This window comes from Pelophylax lessonae (assembly GCF_965119305.1).
Source record: "Pelophylax lessonae genome assembly, chromosome: 3".
NCBI lineage: Eukaryota > Metazoa > Chordata > Amphibia > Anura > Ranidae > Pelophylax > Pelophylax lessonae.
The window spans coordinates 675050049-675075316 of NC_138770.1; the positions used below are offsets into that span (position 1 = coordinate 675050049).

General features: G+C 48.1%; 1 long non-coding RNA gene across 1 annotated transcript in view; it reads right to left on the reverse strand.

The window, feature by feature from the left end:
* Nucleotides 1-23565, reverse strand: part of LOC309549206 — a 386600-nt gene extending 363035 nt beyond the window's left edge. Inside the window, exon 1 of the long non-coding RNA XR_014225008.1 lies at nucleotides 23554-23565. This is a non-coding gene — a long non-coding RNA (uncharacterized lncRNA). The remainder of the gene's footprint in view (nucleotides 1-23553) is intronic.
* Between the last annotated feature and the right edge of the window lie 1703 nt (nucleotides 23566-25268).

The following is a 25268-nucleotide window of genomic DNA, read 5'->3' on the forward strand; positions in this document are numbered from 1 at the left end:
CCCTGCCCTGCCCCAGTGACTGAGGACCCGCCCTGCACCTGGACCCAAGTAACACCAAAACACCTGGAACTTTTGAAATTGGCTTCATAATGGAAGGCAAAAGCCCTAAAACAAGAAAATGGTGGGTTAGACTTCATCCAGCCCTTGTGACACTATTCCTCTCACTGACACCAATGGTGGGCACTATTCCTCCCACTGATACCAATGATGGGCACTATTCCTCCCACTGATACCAATGATGGGGCACTATTCCTCCCACTGACACCAATGATGGGGCACTTTTCCTCCAACTGACACCAATGATGGGGCACTATTCCTCCCACTGACACCAATGATGGGGCACTATTCCTCCCACTGATACCAATGATGGGGCACTATTCCTCCCACTGACACCAATGATGGGGCACTATTCCTCCCACTGACACCAATGATGGGGCACTATTCCTCCCACTGACACCAATGATGGGGCACTATTCCTCCAACTGACACCAATGATGGGGCACTATTCCTCCCACTGACACCAACAATGGGGCACTATTCCTCCCACTGACACCAAAAAAAAATTAAAACAAGTAAATAAAATATACACTCACCAGCCACTTTATTAGATACACATACATAGATATATATAGATATTATCAGGCTGGACCCCCTTTTGCCTTCATTCTTTGTGGCATAGATTCTACAATGTGTTGGAATTCATGATGCCAATCTCCCGGTTCCACCACATCCCAAAGGTGCTCTATTGGATGAGATGTGGTGAGTGTGGAGGCCATTGGAGGATGGTGACCTCATTGTCATGGTGAAGAAACCAGTGGTGAGATGATTGGAGCTTTGTGACATGGTGCATTATCCTGCTGGAAGGAGCCATCAGAAGATGGGGACACTGTAGTCATAAAGGGATGGACATGGTCAGCAACAATACTCAGGTAGGACGTGACATTTTAAACCATCCTCAATTGCTACTAAGGGACCCAAAGTGTGCTAAGAACATATCACCTACACCAGGGGTATTCAAACTATGGCCCTCCAGTTGTTCAGGAACTACAATCCCCATCATGCCTAGTCATGTCTGTGAATGTCAGAGTTTTACAATGCCTCATGGGATGTGTAGTTCTGCAACAGCTGGAGGGCCGTAGTTTGAGGATCCTTGCCCATTACACCACCACCTGCAAGCCTGAAGCATTGATATAAGGCAGGGTGGATCCATGCCACCAAATTCTAACCCTACCATCCGAATGTCGCAGCTGAAATTGAGACTCGTCAGACCAGGCAATGTTTTTCCAATCTTCTATTGTCCAGTTTTGGTGATCCTGTGTGAATTGTAGCCTCAGTTTCCTGTTCTTAGCTGACAGGAGTGGCACCCAATGTGGTCTTCTGCTGTACCCCATCTGCTTCAAGGTTGGATATGTTGTGCATTCAGAGATGGTATTCTGCATACCTTGGGTGTAATGAGTGGTTATTTGTGTTTGGCCTCATGCACACAGAGCGTTTTTACAGCTGCTTTTTTCCTGGTGCTCGTTTTTTCAAACACTCTGTGTGCACGATGCATTACTGTTGCCTTTCTATCATCTGGAACCAGTCTGCCCATTCTCCTCTGACCTCTGACATCAGCAAGGCATTTTCCTCCACACAATTGCCGCTCACTGGATATTTTCTCTTTTTCCCACCATTCTCTGTAATCCCAAGAGATGGCTGTATGGGAAAATCCCAGAAATACTCAGACCGGCCCGTCTGCCACCACCAACAACCATGCCACGTTCAAAGTCACTTCAATCCCCTTTCTTCCCCATTCTGATGCTCGGTTTGAACTTCAGCAAGTCGTCTTCACAATGTCTAGATGCCTAAATGCATTGAGTTGCTGCCATGTGATTGGCTGATTAGCAATTTGTCTTACCAACCAATTAAACCAGTGTACCTAATAATGTGGCCGGTAAGTGTACCTTCCTATCTATTTATTAATGCTAGCGGCATAAGGAATAAAGATAGTTCATGTCGATTGGGAGAGTGAAGTTCAGCTTTAAGGCATATAATTGTGTTATAACCCTCTACATTCCAGGGAAAGTCAGTTTCTCCTAATATTTCCACCAATTTCAGATAATGACCTAGTTGTAGTCCCCAGTCCCCCCCCCCCGTATATCAAACCTCCCATTTCCTTTACAAGTCTCCCCTCCCGCTGTCATCATGGAGGGTATTCCGAGGTGCGCTCTTCCTTTTGTTGCTCCTTTCTACTAATGGAATATTGTCGCTCGGCCTCCCTCTGCACGGCTTTACGTCAGGACAGAAATATTGACGATGAGACGGATCCCACACAAGTGCTCTACGCTAAGCCCGCTAAAATGTAACATATAATTCCCGATAATCCTCTGCAAATTGTTCTTTTGTACTCGCCGGCGGAGTCTCAGAGATTTGCTCTGAGCCTTAGAGAACTCGCTGGGAATTAATGTTCCATTTACAACACCTGCATGTTTCCCCCTCTGTCCTGCAGGCACCCTAAAGTGGACCTGTCAGGGCTTTATTTCAGCTGGAACTTGGAGGAACTCGGTTCCACCACCTTTGGCTCAGGCCCTCTGCTCCCTGCTCATCCCTATCACTCATAAACACAGAGGTCTGGCTTCCTGTGTTTTCCAAGTGCATCATGGGGACAAAGGAGATGCCGGTGGTTGAGTTCCTGCACCTTTTTTCTGAGAAAAAAAAGCCCTGGGAGACGGCCAGCGCTGTATTTTGGCCATAGGCCGACAAGGCCCAGGCCTAGGGCGGCACTTTGCAGGGGGGCAGCAAAAAAGACACCCCCCCCTCCACCTGAGACTCTTTTGGCCACTGGTTACTAGAGTCGCCTCTCCCACCTCTCTCACCCCCCTCCTCTCTCTCTCACTCACTCCCCCCCTCTCTCACCCCTCCTCTCTCTCTCTCTCTCACCCCTCCTCTTTCTCTCTCTCTCTTACCCCCTCTCTCTTTCTCTCTCACCCCCTCTCTCTCAACCCCTCCTCTCTCTCACCCCCCCTCCTCTCTCTCTCACTCACACCCCCCCCCCCTCTCTCTCTCACCCCTCCTCTTTCTCTCTCTCTCTTACCCCCTCTCTCTTTCTCTCTCAACCCCTCCTCTGTCTCACCCCCCCTCCTCTCTCTCTCACTCACTCCCCCCCTCTCTCACCCTCCTCTCTCTCTCTCACCCCTCCTCTTTCTCTCTCTCTCTTACCCCCTCTCTCTTTCTCTCTCAACCCCTCCTCTCTCTCAACCCCCCTCTCTCTCTCACCCCCTCTCTTTCTCTCATCTCCTCTCTCTCTCAACCCCCCCTCTCTCTCATCCCCCCTCTCTCTCCCTCCCCTCCTCACCCACCCCCCTCTCTCTCTCTCATCTCCCCTCTCTCTCCCTCACCCACCCCCTTTCTCTCTCTCTCTCTCCCACACCCAACCCCCCCCTCTCTTTCTCTCTCTTCCACCCCCTCTCACCCCCCCTCTCGTGAGATCTCAGGGGTTCATGCTGGGACTTGGAGTCCTTCAGTTGTGGAGGGAGTCACATCCATTAAAAAGGAAAGAATGGGGCAAATTTACATAGGAGGGGGAAGGGGGGCGCCCAATTTCAGTCTTGCCTAGGGCAGCACAAAACCAAAATACACCACTGGAGATGGCCATGTTACTTCCCAAGTCATGGTGATTCTCTGTCTTCACTTGGAGATACTTCCTCTCACTTCCTGTTGGAGTGAAGCTGGAGAAGATAAACTCACCTGATGGCGTTATTCTTTTTATCGTTAATTTCTGCCCCACCATCTTTACTTCAATATTCTAACTTAGGCTTGGTTCACACTACTGCGTGCACGGGAGTGCGCAGGAATTTTCCATGTTATTTACCCACATCATAAGCCAGCCTATTTATTTCAATGGGCTTTCCTATGCTTGAGAAACATGGAAAAGAAGTCCTTGACCCTTGGTTCACATCTATGCATGCACGTGTGCACATGCGTCGCATGTATGGCAGCCCATTCATTTCCATGGGATCAGCTACCCTAATGAAATGCGTCAAAGGAAGTCCCTGGCCCTTTTGTAAAATTGCACCAAACCGAACTACTTGCCGACCGCCGCAAGTACATTTACTGCGGCAGTCAGCCCCTCCTGGGCAAAGCAACGTGGTACTACGTCGCTCGCCCAGGAGCCTGTAGGGGGCGAGCGCGCGCCGCCAGAGGCGCGCTCCCATCCCCGCTCATTCGCGGCCATCACCGCGCGAGTGACCGGCGGCTCCGATGTCCACCGGTCACTTGCGATCTCCCGCTGGAGAGGGAGAAAGGCAGGCGGCTGATGTAAACAAAGCCGCCTGTCATTCTCCCTGGTGTAACTGCAGAGATCATACGATCCTGCTATGTAGGATCGTATGTCTCTGTGGTTACATCAAAAGCCACACCCCTTGACAGTTAGAAGTACGCCCCTAGGGACACACTTAACCCCTGGATCTCTAATAAAGTTATCCCCTTTCCTGCCAGTATCATTTTTACAGTAACAGTGGATATGTATAGCACTGATTACTGTAGTAATGTCACTGGTAACCCCAAAAGTGTCAAAAATGTCAGTCAAGGGTCCGATCTGTCCGCCGCAATGTCGCAGTCCCGCAAAAAAAATCGCAGATCGCCGCCATTACTCGTTAAACAAAAAAACAATGAAAAGGACAAAAATCTTTCCCGTAGTTAGTAAACGCAATAACTTTTGCGCAAACCAATCAAAATGCGCTTATTGCGATTTTTTTTACCAAAAAGATGTGGCAGAAAACAAATTGGCCTAAAATATTAAAAAATTTAGATTTTTAAATTTTTTTGGGGAATTTCATATAAAAGAATTTGAAAAATATTGTTATTTTTTTCAAAATTGACGCTCTTTTTTTTGTTTATAGCGCAAAAAATAAAAAAAATCGCAGAGGTGATCAAATACCACCAAAAGAAAGCTCTGTTTGTGGGGAAAAAAAGGACGTCAATTTCATTTGGGTACAGCGTCGCACAACCGCGCAATTGTCCGTTAAAATCACGCAGTGCCGAATCGCAAAATAGGCCCTGGTCTTTGAGCAGGAAAATCCTCCGGGGCTTAAGTGGTTAAAAGAGAAGCGTGGGATCCTAAAAAAAAAAAAAATACACATACTACCTGGATGGCTTTGCTGCAGCACCTATCCGAGCTGCAGCTGTCCCCCGCTAACTCTTCACTGAGAACTGAGCAATCAAAGACCGCTGATCACTCAGTTCTGGGTCCACTCTGAGCACAGAGCAGAGACTGTCAGTCCGGCTCTCACTGGAGCACCAGGCTGTGCAAAGGGCAGGAGCAACTGGCTCAGGCTCTCAGCGGTGTGCAGAGAGGCTGAGCTGGCTGTTGGTCAGGCAACTGGGTGGATCCCAACATTATTGTCAGGATCCCTGTGGAGCCTGGACCGGCTCTGTGATGTCAGCCAACAGTAGACTTTAGCTCGCTGTCGACTGAATCTTGGACACAGGAGAGCAGAACTAAGTGCACCCATGTGACCTACATAAGTAGTATGGTCAAAAGAGCCCATAGAGCAGTGGCTTGGGAGCAAGCATGCAGCGGTGTCCCCAGGGCGAGCAGGTATCTCTGGGGGCACTGCTTGAGGGGGAGGAGCCAGGAGCAGCAGCGGGGGGACCCAAAAAAATGAGGCTCTCAGCGGTGTGCAGAGAGGCTGAGCCGGCTGTTGGTCAGGCAACTGGGCGGATCCCAACATTATTGTCAGGATCCCTGTGGAGCCTGGACCGGCTCTGTGATGTCAGCCAACAGTAGACTTTAGCCCGCTGTTGACTGAATCTGGGGCACAGGAGAGCAGAACTAAGTGCACCCATGTGATCTACATAAGTAGTATGGTCAAAAGAGCCCATAGAGCAGTGGCTTGGGAGCAAGCACGCAGCGGTGTCCCCAGGGCGAGCAGGTATCTCTGGGGGCACTGCTTGGAGGGGGAGGAGCCAGGAGCAGCAGCGGGGGGACCCAAAAAGAGGAGGATCAAAGGTGCTCTGTGCAAAACCATTACACAGAGTAGGTAAGTATAACATTTTTGTTATTTTAAAAATAAAGCTTTAATATAACTATTAACCACTTGCCGCCAGCATAACGTGGTTATTCCGTGGCACTGCTGGGTGGCATTGCTGCACCGGATCACGTACTAGGTACAAGACCTAAAAACTATGGGTCTGGGGAACGCATGGGCGCCGCTGGTGTCCCGCTTCTGCTGTGATTAGACACAGAGAGAGCTGATCTGTGGGTACCATGGACTCAATGTCACCTGCCAATCACTAGGCAGAGAGACAGAATGGTGATCTGCCTATGTACACAAGGTCAGAACAGAAGGCATGGATCCTGTGTTCCTGTAAACACCTCCCACACAGTGCACAAACACTGGTTAGGCACAAAGTTAACCCTTTGATCCTCCTAGATGTTTAACCCCTTTACAGCCAGTGTCATTAGTACAGTGACAGTGCATATTATTAGCACTAATCACTGTATTAGTATCACTGGTTCTCACACCCGTGTCAGTTAATGTCCGATTTGTCCACCGCAATATCGCAGTCCCCCTATAAGTCACTGATTGCCGCCATTACTAGTAAAAAAAAAAAAAAATCTATCCCATAGTTTGTAGACGGGTAAACTTTTGCGCAAACCAATCAATATACGCTTATTGGGATTTTCTTTTTTAGCAGAATACAAATTGGCCTAAATTTATAAGACTTTTTTTTTTAATTTTTTTGCGGTTGCAGGTGCATGGGGGTGCCAATACCAATTAATGGCAACCCCCCCCCCCCCCTGCGTTTGCCAAAGTGCAGCACATTTCTCTGCGTGTCGGGAAAGCGTTTGATTTTGCACGTGTTCCCGATGTGCACCCAGCCTAACTTGTTGAACTTTGATGAACCAAAAAATAATAAGCAAAAAAAATTGCTGAAAATAAATGAATTGATTCCGCTAAACTAAAAAGAAATGAATAAAAAAAAAAAGGTCTGAAGACTGATTACCCGATTCTTCCCATGTACTGCGATGCGATCACAGACTCCACCGTCCACCCCGGCTCCACTCACAGACAACCCCCCCGCCCACCCTGGCTCCGATCACAGACCCCCTCGCCCACCGCAGCCCTGATCACAGACCCCCTCACCCACCCCGGCTCCGATCACAGACCCCCCACTTACCCCGGCTCCGATTGCAGACCCCCTCACCCACCCCGGCTGCGATCACAGACCTCCTCACCCACCCCGACTCCGATCACAGACCCCCTCGCCCACCCGGCTCCAGGGCCGGTGCAAGGATTTTTGGCGCCCTAGGCAAAATAAAAATTGCCGCCCCCCCCCCCCCCCAAAAGCACAAAAAGTCATAATGTAAAATAAAGTGCAAATTTTAATAGTTTAATACATAAACATTCTGAAAGTGCAATAAAACATACACACTGCCATATGCAATACGCTGGGGGTGTCAATTAAAATTAAACGATGCCCCCAGATCAGATTGCATATCGCAGTGTGATCTGCAAGTTCGCACAGAATCGGATCCCACTAGTGTGAACCACTATGCGATCCAATTCTGCTGTGGATAAAAAAAAAAAAGGGTCCTGTGCGTCTTTGGTGCGGATGCGGTGCGAATTCAGCCATACAAACTGTATGGCTGAAATTTGCACCGCACATGAGATTGCATGTAATTTAGGAGCAGTGCGCTCCGAATTACATGCGATCTCTGTGATCGCACAAATGTGAACCGGCCCTGGCACAGGACCCTTTTTTTCAGCCGCATCAGGATCGGATCGCACAGTGGTTCACACTTGTGCGATCCGATCCTGTGCGAACTGTCAGATCGCACTGCGATATGCGATCAAACTGGGGGTGTTGTTAAAATTTAATTGACACCCCTAGCGTATCGCATATGGCAGTGGCTCGGTTCACACTTGTGCGATGCGGGAAGGCTGTGAATTCGCAGCCTGTTCCCGCATCGTACCTGCACCTCTGGCAGTTCACAGTGCCATATGCGATGCGCTGGGGGTGTCAATTAAATGTTAACGACACCCCCAGTTTGATCGCATATCGCAGTGCGATCTGACAGTTCGCACAGGATCGGATCGCACAAGTGTGAACCACTGTGCGATCCGATCCTGATGCGGCTGAAAAAAAGGGTCCTGTGCGTCTTTTGTGCGGGTGCAGTGCGAATTTCAGTCATATAAAGTGTATGGCTGAATTTGCATCCGCACATGAGATCGCATGTAATGAAGGAGCAGTGCGCTCCAATATTACATGCGATCTCCGCAGCCGCAATAATGTGAACCGGCACTAGGCAGAATACAAATAGGGAGCACAAGAGAAGTAGAAGATTTTTTTCAAGAAAAAACAGCCACAATAAAACAATTATACATACTCCATCCTAAGGATAAATGTAATGTTACCCCTCCCTCCCTGAGCTCCCTCACTGAATATACCACCAATTACAAATGCCCATTTTCACTCACCATAAACTGTGTTTTTATAATGTGTTCAAAATGGCACATTGGCACCAGCACGGCAGGCTGCACCAAGTCGGAGTCGGACAGGTCCTCTTCTCCTGGCTGGATGGATGGATCTTCCTGATCCTGGATGGCTGGATCTGGGGACCGTCTGGGGACGGGTCCTTCTTGCGCAGCGCTGGCTGATTCAAAATGTTCTTCCCGCTCCTGCTGGATGCAATGCGCCCGCCCGCTCGGTCTCCGAGTCCTCCCCGGGTGACGTCATCGGCAGAGCAGGGGGAACCTCCTAGTGCGCATGCACGGCCACTGACTGATGCAAAGCCTTCAGACGCTGGAGGCTGGAGCGGAGCCAGCCAGCCAGGAGAGGAAACCCACGTCACACGCTGCCCACACAGACATGCTGATTGAGCCGAGCCGAGGGCGCCGCCGAGGCCGAGCCGACACACACAACGTGGTTAGCACAGCAAGAGGGGCGCCGCGCCGCCCGGCATACAGTCATTGCGGACAGTGCAACAAGTAGGTTGCTGGCGCCCCCTGCTGTCGTTGCGCCCTAGGCAACTGCCTGGGTCGCCTTACAGGTAGCGCCGGCCCTGCCCGGCTCCAATCACATACCCTTCCCACATACGTGGGCTCTGATCATAGACCCCCCACTTACCCCGGCTCCGATCACAGAACCCCCCCACTTAGCCCGGCTCCGATCACAGACCCCCTCACCCACCTCAGCTCCGACCACATACCCCCTCACCCACCCCAGCTACGATCACAGAACCCCCTCACCCACCCCAGCTCCGATCACAGAACCCCCCCACTTACCCCGCCTCCGATCACAGACCCCCCCCCCCACTTACCCCGGCTCCGATTACAGACCCCCTCACCCACCTCAGCTCCAATCACAGACCCCCTCACCTACCCCAGGTCCCATCACAGACCCCCTCTTCCACCCGGGCTCCAATCACAGACCCCCCCCCACTTACCCGGCTTCAATCACAGACCGCCCCCCCACTTCCCCCGGCTCTGATCACAGACTCCCTCACCCACCCTGGCTTCGATCACAGACCTCTCGCCCACCCCAGCTCCAATCACAGACCCCCCCCCCCCCCACTTCCCCCGGCTCCGATCACAGACCCCCTCGCCCGCCCCAGCCCCGAGGAGCCCACTCCGGCTCAGATCACAGACCTCCCACTTACCCTGGCTCTGATCACAGACCCCCCCCCCCCCACCCACTCCAGTTCCGATCACAGACCCCCCTTCCCTCCGGTTCCATCGTTAAATAAAAGTTTCCCGTCTTTCTTCCAGCGCTCCCTTCATGTTGCAGGTAAGTGCAGATTTTGGGCACTCCGGGATTTGTTTCCGTCTGTGACAAATAGTTTAATTTATTCTTTTTAAATCAGCTATTTTTTCAGCGTGTGGCTGTGCGCACACTGTTCCTGTGCCGCCATATGGAGATGGGGACCTCATTAAAAATCTCATTCTGTGCATTTTAGCATTTTTAGTCAAATCATTATGCAAATGCCATGGCAGTGCGACGATCGGCCCCGATCCGCCAGGAGTCCATCGCTTTCCCGTACAGAGTCTATACTGCTGGAATAGCCACGTGGAATTCTGAACCTAACACTGGGCAACAAAGGAACTTAAGTCGTGGCGTATGCAGGCAATGCTGCGGCTCTGGTGAAGTCAGAATGCCTTGCAGGATGATTTTGGCTCCTTAAAGTGAAACATACAGGCCAAAGCAACCGGTTTCCCTTCATGGCAACCCAAGCAGCTGCACACACTTATCTTTCCTGTGCTGCTGTTCGGCCATGATTTGGAGCTTACACAGGGTTAGGACCCCCTCTCCCCTGCCATGTGACAGTGCTAGGTCTTGGGTGGCCATTATGAAGCCCCAGAGCTGTCTTGTATGAGGTTGTGGTCATATCCGCTCCATACCCAGAATCACTGAGTATTTTTGTTAACTACCAGAGGCCCAAAATGCAGTGGTTGAGCAAAGGCAATGTGAGTATGTGCAGCTGATGGGACCACGTGCATGGGCAAAACCAAAGTTGTGATAGGGTAAGTAACCAATGCACGCCAATTCTTCCACTGACACCAACAACAGGGTTTACTTTACTCCCACTGACCCCAACAATGGGGCTTATTTTACTTCCAATGACCCCAATAATGGGGGTTATCTTACTCCCACTGACCCCAATAATGGGGCTTATTTTACTCCCAATGACCCCAATAATGGGGGTTATCTTACTCCCATTGACCCCAATGATAGGGCTTATTTTACTTCCAATCAAACCAATAATGGGGGTTATCCTACTCATACTGACCCCAGTGACAGAGCTTATTTTACTTCCAATCACCCCAATAATGGGGGTTATCTTACTCCGACTGACAGGGCTTATTTTACTCCCAATGACCCCAATAATGGGGGTTATATTACTTCCACTGACCCCAATGATGGGGCTTATTTTATTTCCAACGACCCCAATAATGGCGGTTATCTAACTCCCACTGATCCCAGTGATGGGGTTTATTTTACTCCCAATGACCCCAATAATGGGAGTTAGCTTACTCCTACTGACCCCAAAAATGGGGCTTATTTTACTCCCAATGACAGGAACTATTAAGCTCCCACTGACCCCAATGATGAGAATTATTTTACTCTCGCTGACTCCAGTAATGGGAACTATTTTACTCCCACTGACCCCAACGATGGGGCTTATTTTACTCCCACTGACCCCAATGATGAGAACTATATTACTCCCACTGACCCCAATGATTGGGCTTATTTTACTCCCACTGACCCCAATGATGGGGCTTATTTTACTCCCACTGACCCCAATAATGGGGCTTATTTTACTCCCACTGACCCCAATGATGGGGCTTATTTTACTCCCACTGACCCCAATGATGAGAACTATTTTACTCTCACTGACCCCAATGATTGGGCTTAGTTTACTCCCAATGACCCCAATAATGGGGATTATCTTACTCCCACTGACCCCAATGATGGGAACTATTTTATTCCCGCTGACCCCAGTGATGGAAACTATTTTACTCCCACTGACCCCAATGATGGGGCTTATTTTACTCCCACTAACCCCAATGATGAGAACTATTTTACTCTCACTGACCCCAATGATGGGGCTTATTTTACTCCCACTGACCCCAATGATGGGGCTTATTTTACTCCCAATGATGGAGCTTATTTTACTCCCACTGACCCCAATGATGGGACTTATTTTACTCCCACTGACCCCAATGATGGGGCTTATTTTACTCCAACTGACCCCAATGAGGAGCACTATTTTACTCCCACTGACCCCAATGATGAAGCTTATTTTGCTCCCACTGACCCCAATGATGGAGCTTATTTTACTCCCACTGACCCCAATGATGGGGCTTATTTTAATCCCACTGACCCCAATGATGAGCACTATTTTACTCCCACTGACCCCAATGATGGAGCTTATTTTACTCCCACTGACCCCAATGATGGGGCTTATTTTACTCCCAATGATGGAGCTTATTTTACTCCCACTGACCCCAATGATGGGACTTATTTTACTCCCACTGACCCCAATGATGGGGCTTATTTTACTCCAACTGACCCCAATGAGGAGCACTGTTTTACTCCCACTGACCCCAATGATGAAGCTTATTTTGCTCCCACTGACCCCAATGATGGAGCTTATTTTACTCCCACTGACCCTAATGATGGGGCTTATTTTAATCCCACTGACCCCAATGATGAGCACTATTTTACTCCCACTGACCCCAATGATGGAGCCTATTTTACTCCCACTGACCCCAATGATGAGCACTATTTTACTCCCACTGATCCCAATAATGGGGGTTATCTTACTCCTTCTGACCCCAAAATTGGACAATAGAAGTTTGGGAAACGTTGCCTGGTCTGATGAGTCTCGATTTCATCTGCGAAATTCAGATGGTAGGGTCAGAATTTGGTGTAAATAACATGAAAGCATGGATCCATCCTGCCTTGTATTAACAGTTCAGGCTGGTGGTGGTAAAATGGTGTGAGGGATATTTTCTTGGAACACTTTGGGCCCCTTAGTACCAACTGATCATAGTTTAAATGCCAAGGCCTACCTGAGTATTGTTGCTGACCATGCCCATCCCTTTATGACTACCCATCTTCTGATGGCTCCTTCCAGCAACATAATGCGCCATGTCACAAAGCTCAATCATCTCACCCTTTGCTTTCTGACTGACAATGAGGTCACTACACTCCAATGGCCTCCACACTCACCACATCTCATCCAATAGAGCAGTGCTCCCCAACCTTTTTATCGCCGCGGACCGGTCAACGTTTGATAATTTTTCTGTGGCCCACTGGGGGGGGGGGGGGGGGGCGACGACGACGTCAATGCAGAGTGACCAGCGTGCCCCCAATCAATGCAGAGTGCCCACAGCATTGCCCCCAATCAATACAGAGTGCCTACAGCATTGCCCCCAATAAATGCAGAGTGACCACAGCATTGCCCTCAATAAATTCAGAGTGCCCACAGCATTGCCCTCAATAAATGCAAAGTGCCCACAGCATTGCCCCCCCAATAAATGCAGAGTGCCCACAGCATTGCCCCCAATTAATGCAGAGTGTCACAGCAATGCCCCCAATAAATGCAGAGTGCCACAGCAATGACCCCAATAAATGCAGAGTGCCCACAGCATTGCCCCCAAAAGTGCAGAGTGCCCACAGCATTGCCCCCAATAAGTGCAGAGTGCCCACAGCATTGCCCCCTTTCAATGTAGAGATGCCAGCATGCCACCTTTCAATGCAGAGCGCCAGCGTTCCCCCCGTGAGACCCGTCCGTGCACCTACCTCACTTCTCTTCAGTTCAGTCCCCGGCTTCCCGCGTCTCCTCAGTCCTCCCGCTGCACCTCCTCCTGGGCCAATGGCGTGTGGTTTGCCTTTCGGCCAATCAGGAAGCGGGAGGACCCGCTCCCTGATTGGCCAGGAGGAGGATCAGTGTGACAATAGCGAATTTTCATTCGCTATTGTCACACAATGGGCGGGCTCGGGGGCGCGCAAGGCTCTACGCCTTGGCCGCCCCTGAGTGAAGTGAAATCATAAAGTTCCTCGGGCGGCCCGGTACCCTTTGATCCACGGACCGGTACCGGTCCGCGGCCCGGGGGTTGGGGAACACTGCAATAGAGCACCTGTGGGATGTGGTGAAATGGAAGATTGGCATCATGGATGTGCAGCAGGCAAATCTGCAGCAACTGGGTAATGCTATCATGTCACTATGGAGCGAAATCTCTGAGGAATGTTTCCAACACCTTGTTGAATCTATGCCACCAAGAATGGGAAGTTATGAAGGCAAGAGGGGGTCCAACCTGGTACTAGCAAGATGCACTTAATAAAGTGGCGGGTGAGAGAATGTAAGCACTGCACTGTTTTTTGATTCATTGATTGTTGGGTTGGTCACCTTTTTTTGTGCTAGCTGCTCCTGTCTCTCAGCACTCACTGTTTCTTTTTGTTCACAAACATTGAACATCACTTTTGCCATGACATTAACATTATCTTTTATCATATTTTAGTGAATGGGCTTACATACATCTCACGAGATTGGTGGCCTAGAGCTCTCCGCACACATGTGACCTGCCGCCAAGGCTGAATTCCGCTCATACAATACACAAGTAAATATTCTAATCTAATATAATTGTATTGACAATGGCCCCGACCTCTCCCCGTCTGCAGGTTCAGCTCTATCTGCAGATGAAACGTTCAGGCCTGCCTCGCTCTCTCACTTAGATAAATTCATATTCTTCATAGCTTCTCAGTAAAGATTTGACAAGTTGTTTGAAAATGAAAAACAAGTTGAATCTTAGAAGAGCCCAGGAGGATGGAGGGGAGCATGGTGACATCCGAAATTCAGCGTGTTATTTCCAATCCGTTCCTCTTTAGAAGCACATAGATTGTTCCTCGGCTTTGTCAAGGGTCCAGAGATGTCATCTGCATGCTGAATGAGGCTTGAGAAAACCAACGTAATGAAATAAACGAGGACGAGGTGTCACCATGGTACATTACTGAGTGTGTTCTCCATTAATAGATGCGTGGCCGGGCATTGTTCTTCCCGAGCTCCGGGGACTTGGAGAGAACAACAAGACCTCTTCTTATTTCACATAAATTAAGATTGGGCCCTCGGTGCTCCTACACAGTGTTTGCTTCACTAATGAGGCTGAAGGGGGAGGAAGATCCGGGGCTGCATGACGGGAACCGGGGGTCTCTGTGTGTGGGACCCAGAGCAATGAGATAATAAGTACATGAATGGCCTCCAGATTGATAAAATGACAAAACTGGCAGAATCCAGATTGCTCAGAATCTCCGAAGGCAAGTCAGCTGTTTTCTGTGAGCTTTAAGAGTAACTGCACTGAAGACTACAAATGAGTTCCCGAGAGCTGGGAGGATGTTTTCAGTCAATGAATCTGGTAGATGGGGTGGTGTGGGAAGGTTGGCCTTGTAACAAATTAAAGAGAATGTCGTCTTTATCAACAATTAGCGTTTCATGTCATTGGTTCATCAAGTAGTTTGTAGTTTCTGTAAATTTTGTCTGGATTGTAGTCATTGATCCATCCATCCTTCTTGCTGTGTGGGCCCACATGCCATATATTTGTGCTGCCTACAGGCAGAGATGTAAGTTCTCTCCATCCCCCCCCCCCCCACTCTCCATTCTTCTGTTCTTTCCTCTCCCCCTTCCTCTCCTTCCCTCCTCTCCATTCTTCTACTGATTCCTCTTCTCTCAATGTCCTCTTTCCTCAACTCTCCTCTCCTTTCTCTTCTGCTCTCCTTTCTCCTCTGCTTTCCTCTCCACACCTCTCTTCTACTCATTCCTCTACTCTCACACTCCTTTACCCCCCGCCTCATCTCTTCTACTATTTCCTCTCCACTCACTGTCCTCTTTCCTTTCCCTCCTCTCCTTTTCTATCCTCTCTTCTCTCTTTTTTCTATTTTCTCTGCTTACTGTTACTCTACCTCCCACTTCTTCACCATCCTCTCCTCTTACACTCCTCTTTCCTCTAACTCTCCTCCCAAACTCCTCTTTCCTCTGCTGTCCTCTTCTTACTCTTCGTTTTAGTTCTCTCTATTTCCCCTAATCTCTATTCTTCTGTCCTTTCCTCCCCTCTCCTCTCCTCCTTCCTTTCCCCTGTCCTTCCTCTCCTCTCCTCCCCTCCTCTCTTCTACTGATTCCTCTCCTCTCATTGTCCTCTTTCCTCTCACTCTACTCCCGCCTTTACTCCCAAACTCCTCTTTCCTCTGCTCTCCTCTTCTTACGCTTCATTTTAGTTCTCTCTTTTTACTCTCCTCTCTATTCTTCTGTCCTTTTCTCCCCTCTCCTCTCCTCTCCTCCTTCCTTTCCCCTGTCCTTCCTTTCCTTCCCTCCCCTCCTCTCTTCTCTTCTAATGATTCCTCTCCTCTCATTGTCCTCTTTCCTCTCACTCTACTCCCGCCTTTACTCCCAAACTCCTCTTTCCTCTGCTCTCCTCTTCTTACTCTTCATTTTAGTTCTCTCTATTTCCCCTCCTCTCTATTCTTCTGTCCTTTCCTCCCCTCTCCTCCTTCCTTTCCCTTGTCCTTCCTCTCCTTCCCTCCCCTCCTCTCTTCTACTGATTCCTCTCCTCTCATTGTCCTCTTTCCTCTCACTCTACTCCCGCCTTTACTCCCGAACTCCTCTTTCCTTTCCTCACTCTTCATTTTAGTTTTCACCATTCCCCCTCCTCTTCATTCTTCTGTCCTTTCCTCTCTTCTCCTCATTCCTCTCCTCTCGTCCTTCCTCTCCTTTCCTCCCCTTCTTTCTTCTACTGATTCCTCCCCTCTCATTGTCCTCTTTCCTCTCCTTTCTCCTCTGCTTTCCTCTCCACACCTCTCTTCTACTCTACTTTCACACTCCTCTTTCCTCCCCTCTTCTCTTCTACTATTTCCGCTACACTTAAATCCTCTTTCCTTTCTCTCCTCTCCTTTTCTATCCTTCTCTCTTTTTTCTATTCTCTCTGCTTACTGTTACTCTTCCTCCCACTTCTACACCATCCTCTCCTCTTACACTCTTTTCTCTCAGTCTCCTCCTGCCTTTACTCCCAAACTCCTCTTTCCTCTTTTCTTCTCACTCTTCATTTTAGTTTTCTCCATTCCTCCTCTCAATTCTTCTGTTCTTACCTCTTCTCTCCTTCTTACTTTCCTCTCGTCTTTCCTCTCTTCTACTGATTCCTCTCCTCTCATTGTCCTCTTTCCTCTCACTCTACTCCCAAACTCCTCTTTCCTCTCCTCTTCTCACTCTTCTTTTTAGTTCTCGCCATTCCCCCTCCTCTTTATTCTTCTGTCCTTTCCTCTCTTCTCCTCATTCCTCTCCTTTCCTCCCCTCCTCTCTTCTACTGATTCCTCTCCTCTCATTGTCCTCTTTCCTTTGCTCTCCTTTCGCCTCTCCTCTCATCTCCTTTACGATTTCCTCTCCACTCGCTGTACTCTTTCCTCTCTTTCCGCTCCTCTTTTATCCTCTTCTCTCTCTGCTTACTGTTACTCCACTCACCCACTTGTACACCATCCTCTCCTCCTACACTCCTCTTTCCTCTCACTCTCCTCTTTCTTTTACTCCCAAACCCCTCTTTCCTCTCTTCTTCTCACTCTTCATTTTAGTTCTCTCCATTCCCCCTCCTCTCCATTCTTCTGTCCTTTTCTCTCCTCTCGGCTCTACTCCCAAACTCCTCTTCCCTCTCCTTTTCTCACTCTTCATTTTAGTCCTCTCCTTTTCCCCTCCTCTTTATTCTTCTGTCCTCTTGTCCTTCCTCTCTATTCCTCCCCTCCTCTCTTCTACTGATTCCTCTCCTCTCATTGTCCTCTTTCCTCTGCTCTCCTTTCTCCTCTGCTTTCTTCTCCACACCTCTCTTCTACTATTTCCTCTCCACTCACTGTCCTCTTTCCTCTCCTTTTCTGTCCTTCTCTTCTCTCTCTTTTCTATTCTCTCAATGTTACTCCACTCATCCACTTCTACACCATCCTCTCCTCTTACACTCCTCTTTCCTCTCACTCGCTTCCCGCCTCTACTCCCAAACCTCTCCTCTCTTCTTCTCACTCTTCATTTGTAGCACTACCTCCGCAGGGGTTGCAGATGACTGGGTTCCCCACTCCTGCACAGCCAGGCAACATGCATGTTTTTACACTTTCTCTGGAAACGGTTTTCAAGCTTTTTTTTTTTTTTTTTTTTTGGGGGGGGGGGGGGGGGGTAATAACTTAGATGGGGAATAGAAATTATGGGATGCCCAACTTGACTTGCACAAAACCAGGGACAACTTCCTCCCTATATATATACTTGCTTCAGAACTGTTCTCCTTTCAAGCACCGACAGTCTCTGATAAATGACGAGTGCAAAAGACTAGGAACTCTCAGTCCTTTAAGAAGCACCAAGTGTTGTTGTAACCTGCATTCTGGATTACCTCCAACTCCCCTGTAGACACTCGTCCCAGCTCTACTACTTCAGGTTGAACTAGATGGACTTGTGACTTTTTTCAAACTGACTATGTAACTATGTATGTGACTATGTAAATGCCAGCCCACCTGGCTGCTTCCTCACCAGCCCACCCAAGTGTTTCTCCACCAGCCTGCCTGACTGCTCCAGAGATCTCCAATGGCAAGGTTAGGAAAGATTTAAGTACGCCTATCTTCCACAGAGACCTGCTATGCACGGCAGTCTCTTCCCTTGTCAGTCCTTGTCCGTGCTGTAGTTCTCACAATGTCCTCCTTGCTCCCGCTGCCTCTCAGAAAAGACTCCCTCCAAACTGCTTCTGTTGTCAGGATCCTCGAGCCATCCCGAGCAGGGGTTCTCCTCAAGGGCCATCGACAGTCCCCTCAGCAATCCATCTCCATCTTGCACCCGACTCCCCAGCCAGCATGACTCGTCCAAATTTAAGAACTAGCACATACCCCATGCCAGATCCATGGCCTGGGGATTGGCTAAGCTCCGCTAAGTATGTGTTTCAAACCTCCTGGCCTCCACCCTCCAGTTTCTAGAAGTTTCTCCAAACTCCCAGAACCAGGGGGAGGCACCAGAGAGTGGCCTGTATGAGTCACCCAGCCCTGACCTGCAATAAACTTTTGACCCAGATTAACCGCTTGCCGCCCGCCCGCCGTCATATGACGGCGGAGCGGAGCGACCATTATCCTGGGCCGCCGTCATATGACGGTGGCACTTTAAGCAGGGCAGGCGCGCGATCGCGTGCGCGCAGCCCTGCACTGCCGGTGTCGGGGTGTCCCCGGGACACCCCCCGTCACCGGCAGGGGGGAAACAGCCAATGGGTGTGGCTGTTTCCCACGTGATCGGCTGTGTTCCAATGACACAGCCGATCACAATGAAGGCGCCCACTAGATGACCGCGCATGCGCGATCGGGAGCGCGCAGCGCGGTCATGTCGGTGGCACTGTGTTCCGTAGGAACACAGCTGTCACCGGCGGTAGTAAACAGTCACTGACAGTGACTGTTTACTATGTGATCGGCTGTGAATCCATTCACAGCCGATCACAAAATGTAAACAAAGAGCAGTAACTCAGTGTTACTAGCTCTTCTCCCCTCATACAGTTTCCAGTATGAGGGGAGCAGAGCTAGAAATAGTGAGTTACTGCTCTGTACACATGTCACAAAGTAAAAATCACACAAATAAAGGTCCCCACACAGTCCTCAGCCCCCCCCCAATGTCACCTGTTACCCAACAGTCACCTCATCAGTGCCCAGAAATTGACACCCATAACGTTCACATGTGAGCGCAGCGATCGCAGGCAGAATCACTGCGATTCTGCCCGCGATCCGGAAATCATTGCAAATCGCGGGACGCCTGTGCGTTGCCCCTGATTTGCAATAGCACCCCAAACGCTGTGCGATGTTGCCGCCATTTCCGCCTGCCGAATCGCGGTAACATCGCGCAAACATCGCATGACGCCCAAAAAAGGTACAAGAGTTTCTTTGGAGCGTCATGCGTTGTTTGCGCGATGTTACCGCGATTCGGCAGGCGGAAATCGCAGCAACATCGCACAGCATTTGGGGTGCTATTGCAAATCACAGGCAACGCACAGGCGTCCCGCAATTTGCAATGATTTCTGGATCACGGGCAGAATCGCAGTGATTCCGCCCATGATCGCTACGCTCACATGTGAACATAGTCTAAAGTTCACCGGTCACCAGAGACTGCCATCAGTACTGCCGTGCACCATCGCCCGTCACCTGTCACCCCATCAATCACCGTCACCTGTCACCCCATCAGTCATCGTCACCTGTCACCCCATCAGTCATCGTCACTTGACACCCCATCAGTGATCGTCATTTGTCACCCCATCAATCATCGTCACATGTCACCCCGTCAGTGACTGTCATCTGTCACCCCATCAATCATCGTCATCTGTCACCCCATCAATCATCATCACCTGTCACCTCATCAATCATCGTCACCTGTCACCTCATCAATCATCATCACCTGTCACCTCATCAATCATCGTCACCTGTCACCCCGTCAGTCATCGTCACCTGTCACCCCGTCAGTCATCGTCACCTGTCAACCCATCAGTCATCGTCACCTGTTTGCCATATACATGCAATCACTTACTGACCGCCTAACGACTATATGCGTCGGCCATTAAAAGCTAAATACTGGGGTTATGGCAGCAGATAGCCCCCATAACCCCGGTATTTTTTGAAACGGCGGGCGGTCGGCTTTCAGATAAGGGTGGTCCCAGTGGCGGATTCGCCGCGGAATTACCCTTACGGTGCAGGGAAAGAGGTGCCCCCCCCCCTCCTGCCGCGTCCCAGACGTTTTCCCAGCTTACCGGACCCGCCGGCAGCGGGGAAAACTATCCGGTCCCGGATCCTCAGAGACAGGAAGTCGAGTGAGGGCAAGATGGCCCTCACTCAACTCTATGGTCTTGGAGGACCGGAGCTACGTCAAAAGACGTTGCCTAGCAACCGGTTTAAAGGGCCGCTTTTTTTTTTTTGCTTTTTTTTTTTCCCTCTTTCAACAATTTTTTTTTTTTTTCTTTTTTAGTGTATTTGTGAGGTGTGAGGTCTTTTTGACCCCAGATCTCACAATAAAGAGGACCTGTCATGCCTATTTCTATTACAAGGGATGTTTACATTCCTTGTAATAGGAATAAAAATGATCAAAACATTTTTTTTTTTTAAACTGTGTAAAAATAAAAAAATAATAAATAAAATAAATAGGAAAAAAAAAAAAAAAATTAAAGCGCCCTGTCCCCGTTAGCTCGCGCGCAGAAGCAAACGCATACGCAAGTCCCGCCCACATATGTAAACGGTGTTCAAACCATACATGTGAGGTATCGCCGCGATCGTTAGAGCGAGTGCAATAATTTGAGCCCTAGACCTCCTCTGTAACTCTAAGCTAGTAACCTGCAGAAATTTTTAAAATGTTGCCTATGGGGATTTTTAAGTACCAATGTTTGGCGCCATTCTGTGAGCATGCGCAATTTTGAAGCATGACATGTTGGGTATCTAATTACTCGGCGTAACATTATCTTTCATATTATGGAAAAAAATTGGGCTAAATTTACTGTTTTCTTATTTTTTAGTTAAAAAAAGTGAATTTTTTTCAAAAAAATCGCATTTGGAAGACTGCTGCGCAAATATGGTGTGATAAAAAATATTGCAACGATCTCCATTTTATTCTCTAGGGTCTCTGCTAAAAAAAATATATAATGTTTGGGGGTTCAAAGTAGTTTTCTAGCAAAAAAAATTATTTTAGCTTGTAAACACCAAGTGTCAAAAATAGGCCCAGTCTTAAAGTGGATAAATGGACAACTTTGTGTAAAGCGCTACTTGGATGTGAGGCCTATGTATGTGGCCAGGCTGTGAAAAAGTGTTACACATGTGGTATCGCCATACTCAGGAGGAATAGCAGAATGTATTTTGGGGTGCAAGTTTTGCTATGTACATGCGATGTGTTAGAAATATTGCAGAAATGGACAGCTTTGTGTAAAAAAAAATGTGTTTTCATTTTCTTTCCACATTTTCCAAAAACTTGTGGAAAAAAATGACATATTCAAAAGACTCATTATGCCTCAAAAATTATACGTTGGGCTGTTTGCTTTCCAAAATGGGGTCATTTTATGGGGGTTTCCATTGTCCTGGTGCTCCAGGGCCTTCAAAAGTGGGATAGGTTGTCAGGAAATGATATGTGTAATTTGTGCTCCTAGAATGCCGGACGCTGCTACTCGGATGTTAGGCCTCTGTATGTGGCCAGGCTGTGAAAAAGTCTCACACATGTGGTATCGCCATACTCAGGCGGAGTAGTAGAATGTGTTTTGGGGTGTAGTTGCAAGTATACATGTGCTGTGTGAGAGAAATAACCTGTTAATACGGCAATTTGTAAAAAAAAAAAAATAAAAAAAAATAAATCTTCATTTTGCAAAGCATTGTGGGAAAAAATTACAACTTCAAAAAACTCATCATGCCCCTTATTAAATACCTTGGAATGTCTACTTTCCAAAAAGGGGTCATTTGGGGGGTATTTGTACTTTCCTGACCTTTTAGTGTCTCAAGAAATGAGATAGGCCTTCAGTACATCAGGTGTGATCAAGTGTGATCAATTTTCAATGAATAGCACCATAAATTGTGGACTCTATAACTTTCACAAAGACCAAATAATATATACTTATTTGGTTTTTTTTTACCAAAGATAAGTAGCAGTATAAATTTTGGCCAAAATTTGTGAAGAAAAATGACTAATTTGCAAAATTTTATGACAGAAACAAAGAAAAATGCGTTTTTTCACATTATTTTCAGTCTTTTTTTATTTATAGTTCAAAAAATAAAAAACCCAGTATTGATCAAATACCATCAAAAGAAAGCTCTATTTGTGTGAAAAAAAGGACACAATTTTTGTATGGGTACAGTGTTGCATGACTGAGTAATTCTCAGTCAAAGTGTGAGAGCGCTGAAAGCTGAAAATCGGTCTGGGCAGGAAGGGGGTGAAAGTGCACTGTAGGCAAGTGGTTAAAGACTCACAGGTTAACATGAGCCAAATCATAGATTTGCTTCCACTCACACTAGAGGGTGCTACACTCTAATTTCCCCTCCTACTTTACTCGCTTTCCTCCTCCACACTGTCCTACTCTTACCTCTCCTCTTGTACTCCTCTTTCCTCCTCTCTCCCTAACCTCCTCTCTTCTTCTATTTCCTCTCACTCTTCTCTTTTCTATCTCCTCTTTCTTCTCCCCTCTTTCCTCTCCTTTCCCCACTTCTTCTATCATTCTCTTCTCTCCTATCCTCCCCTTCTCTCTTCTTTCTACTCGCTCTGCTCACTGTTCCTCTCCCCTTACACTAATCTGTCTTCTCCTCTCACTCTCTTTCTTCCTCTACTCCCAAGCTCCTCTTTCCTCTCCTCCTCTCACTCTCCTCCTTCGTTTTACTCTCATTTCCCCTTTTACTTCACTCCCTTTTCTGCTCCACATCTCTCTTTTACTCTCTCCTTTCTTCTCACTCTCCTCTTTCCCTCAATCTCCTCTCCTTCTCTCTCTCCCACTCTCCCCATCCCCCTCACACTCCTCTTTTCTCTTCCCTCTTGTCTTCTCACTATTCTCTCTTCCCACATTCTTTCCCCTCTTCTACTTTCTCCCCTACTCTAACACTCTTCTTTCTTCGCTTTTCCCCCACTCTCCTCTTTCTCTCCTTTCTTCTATTATCTCTATTTCTACAATATTCTCTCTTTCTTCTCTTCCCTTCTCTCATCTCCAGTCCTCTTCCTCTCATTCCTTCCTCTTCTTTCTTATCTGATTTTTCTTTCCCTCCCTCTTCTTCTCCTATGCTCTGGTCTCCTCCATTTTTCTCTCTTCTCCTCAACCTCCTTTCACTTATTTTCCTTTGCACTCCTCTCCTCTATTCCTATTTTCTATACCTCCTATCTCATTTTTACCCCTCCTCTCCCCTCTACTCTTATCTGTTCCCACATATCTCTTCTCTTCAACCTTCTTTCACTTCCTTTTCATTTACACTCCTCTCCTTCATTCTCCTCCTTTCCTCTCATGCCCTCTCATCTCTCCTATTTTATCTTCTTTCCTTCCTTTCTTTCTGTGGCTCTCTTCTCTTCTTCCCCACTCTCCTCTCCTGCCCCCTCTTCTCATCGAATCTTTCCCTAACTTCCTATCTCCTCTCCTCTCCTTTCTTCCCCCTTACCTTCTTACCTTAACCTATTTCTCTTTAATTTCCTATACCTCTCCTCTCCTTTCCTCTCTTCTCTCTCCTCCTTAAACGACTTCTCCTTAATTTCCTATACACTCCTCTCCTCTCTTCTTCTCCTTTCCTCCTCCCTCTTCTCTCTCATCCTGTCTCTTTTCCTCAACTTCCTTTCCCTTCTTTTCCTTTACACTCCTCTTCTCCCTTTCCAACCTCTTTCCCTTTTATCTTCTTTCCTTAACCGCTTGCCGACCGCCGCACGACTATTTACGTTGGTAGTCAGCCCCTCACAGGCAAATAGACGTAGGGCTCCGTCGCTAGCCTGTGAGGCTCTAGGGACCGAGTGCGCGCCGCCAGAGGCGCGATCCCGCTCCCGCGCGGTCACGGACCCCCCCAGCGCGTGTGCCCGGCGGACCCGATGTCCGCCGGGCACTCACGATCGTCCGTTAGAGCGGGAGAAAGGCAGGCGGCTAATGTAAACACAGCCGCCTGTCAGTCTCCCCTGTGTAAGAATGGAGATCAGACGGTTCTACTATGTAGGACCGTGGATCTCTGTTCTTACACTAGTAGCCACAGCCAATCACAGTTAGAAACACGCCCCTAGGACACACTTAACCCCTCCCTCTCCAATACAGTTAACTCCTTCACTGCCAGTGTCATTTTTACAGTAACAGTGCATATGTATAGCACTGATTACTGTAGTAATGTCACTGGTAACCCCAAAAGTGTCAAAAATGTCAGTCAAGGGTCTGATCTGTCCGCCGCAATGTCGCAGTCCCGCAAAATAAATCGCATATCGCCGCCATTATTAGTAAACGTGATAACTTTTGCGCAAACCAATCAAAATACGCTTTTTGTGACTTTGTTTACCAAACATATGTAGCAGAAAACAAATTGGCCGAAAACATTAAAAAAATTTTGATCTTTACATTTTATTTTTGGGGAATTTCATATAAAAAAATGTGGAAAAATATTGTTATTTTTGCAAAATTGACGCTCTTTTTTTGTTTATAGCGCATGATCAAAAAATCGCACAGGTGATCAAATACCACCAAAAGAAAGCTCTGTTTGTGGGAAAAAAAGGACGTCAAATTCGTTTAGGTACAGCGTCGCACGACCGCGCAATTGTCCGTTAAAGTCACGCAGTGCCGAATCGCAAAATAGGCCCTGGTCAGGAAGGGGGTAAAATCTTCCGGGGCTTAAGTGGTTAACCACTTCAGCTTCGGAAAGATTTTTCCCCCTTAATGACCAGGCCATTTTTTGCGATTCGGCACTGCGTTACTTTAACTGACAATTGTGCAGTCGTGCGACGCTGTACCCAAATAAAATCGATGTCATTTTTTCCCCACAAATAAAGCTTTCTTTTGGTGGTATTTGATCACCGCAAGGTTTTTTCTTTTTTGCTAAACAAATAAAAAAGACCGAAAAGTTTGAAAAAAAAAAAAAGTTTTTTTGTTTATGTTATAAAATGTTGTAAAAAAATACATTTTTTCCTGCACTGATGAGGCCGCACTGACAGGCACGGATGAGGTGGCACTGAAGGGGTGGCACTGATGGGGTGGCACTAATATGCAGCACTGATGGGCACTGATAGGCAGCACTGATATACAGCATTGGTGGGCACTCATAGGCTGCAC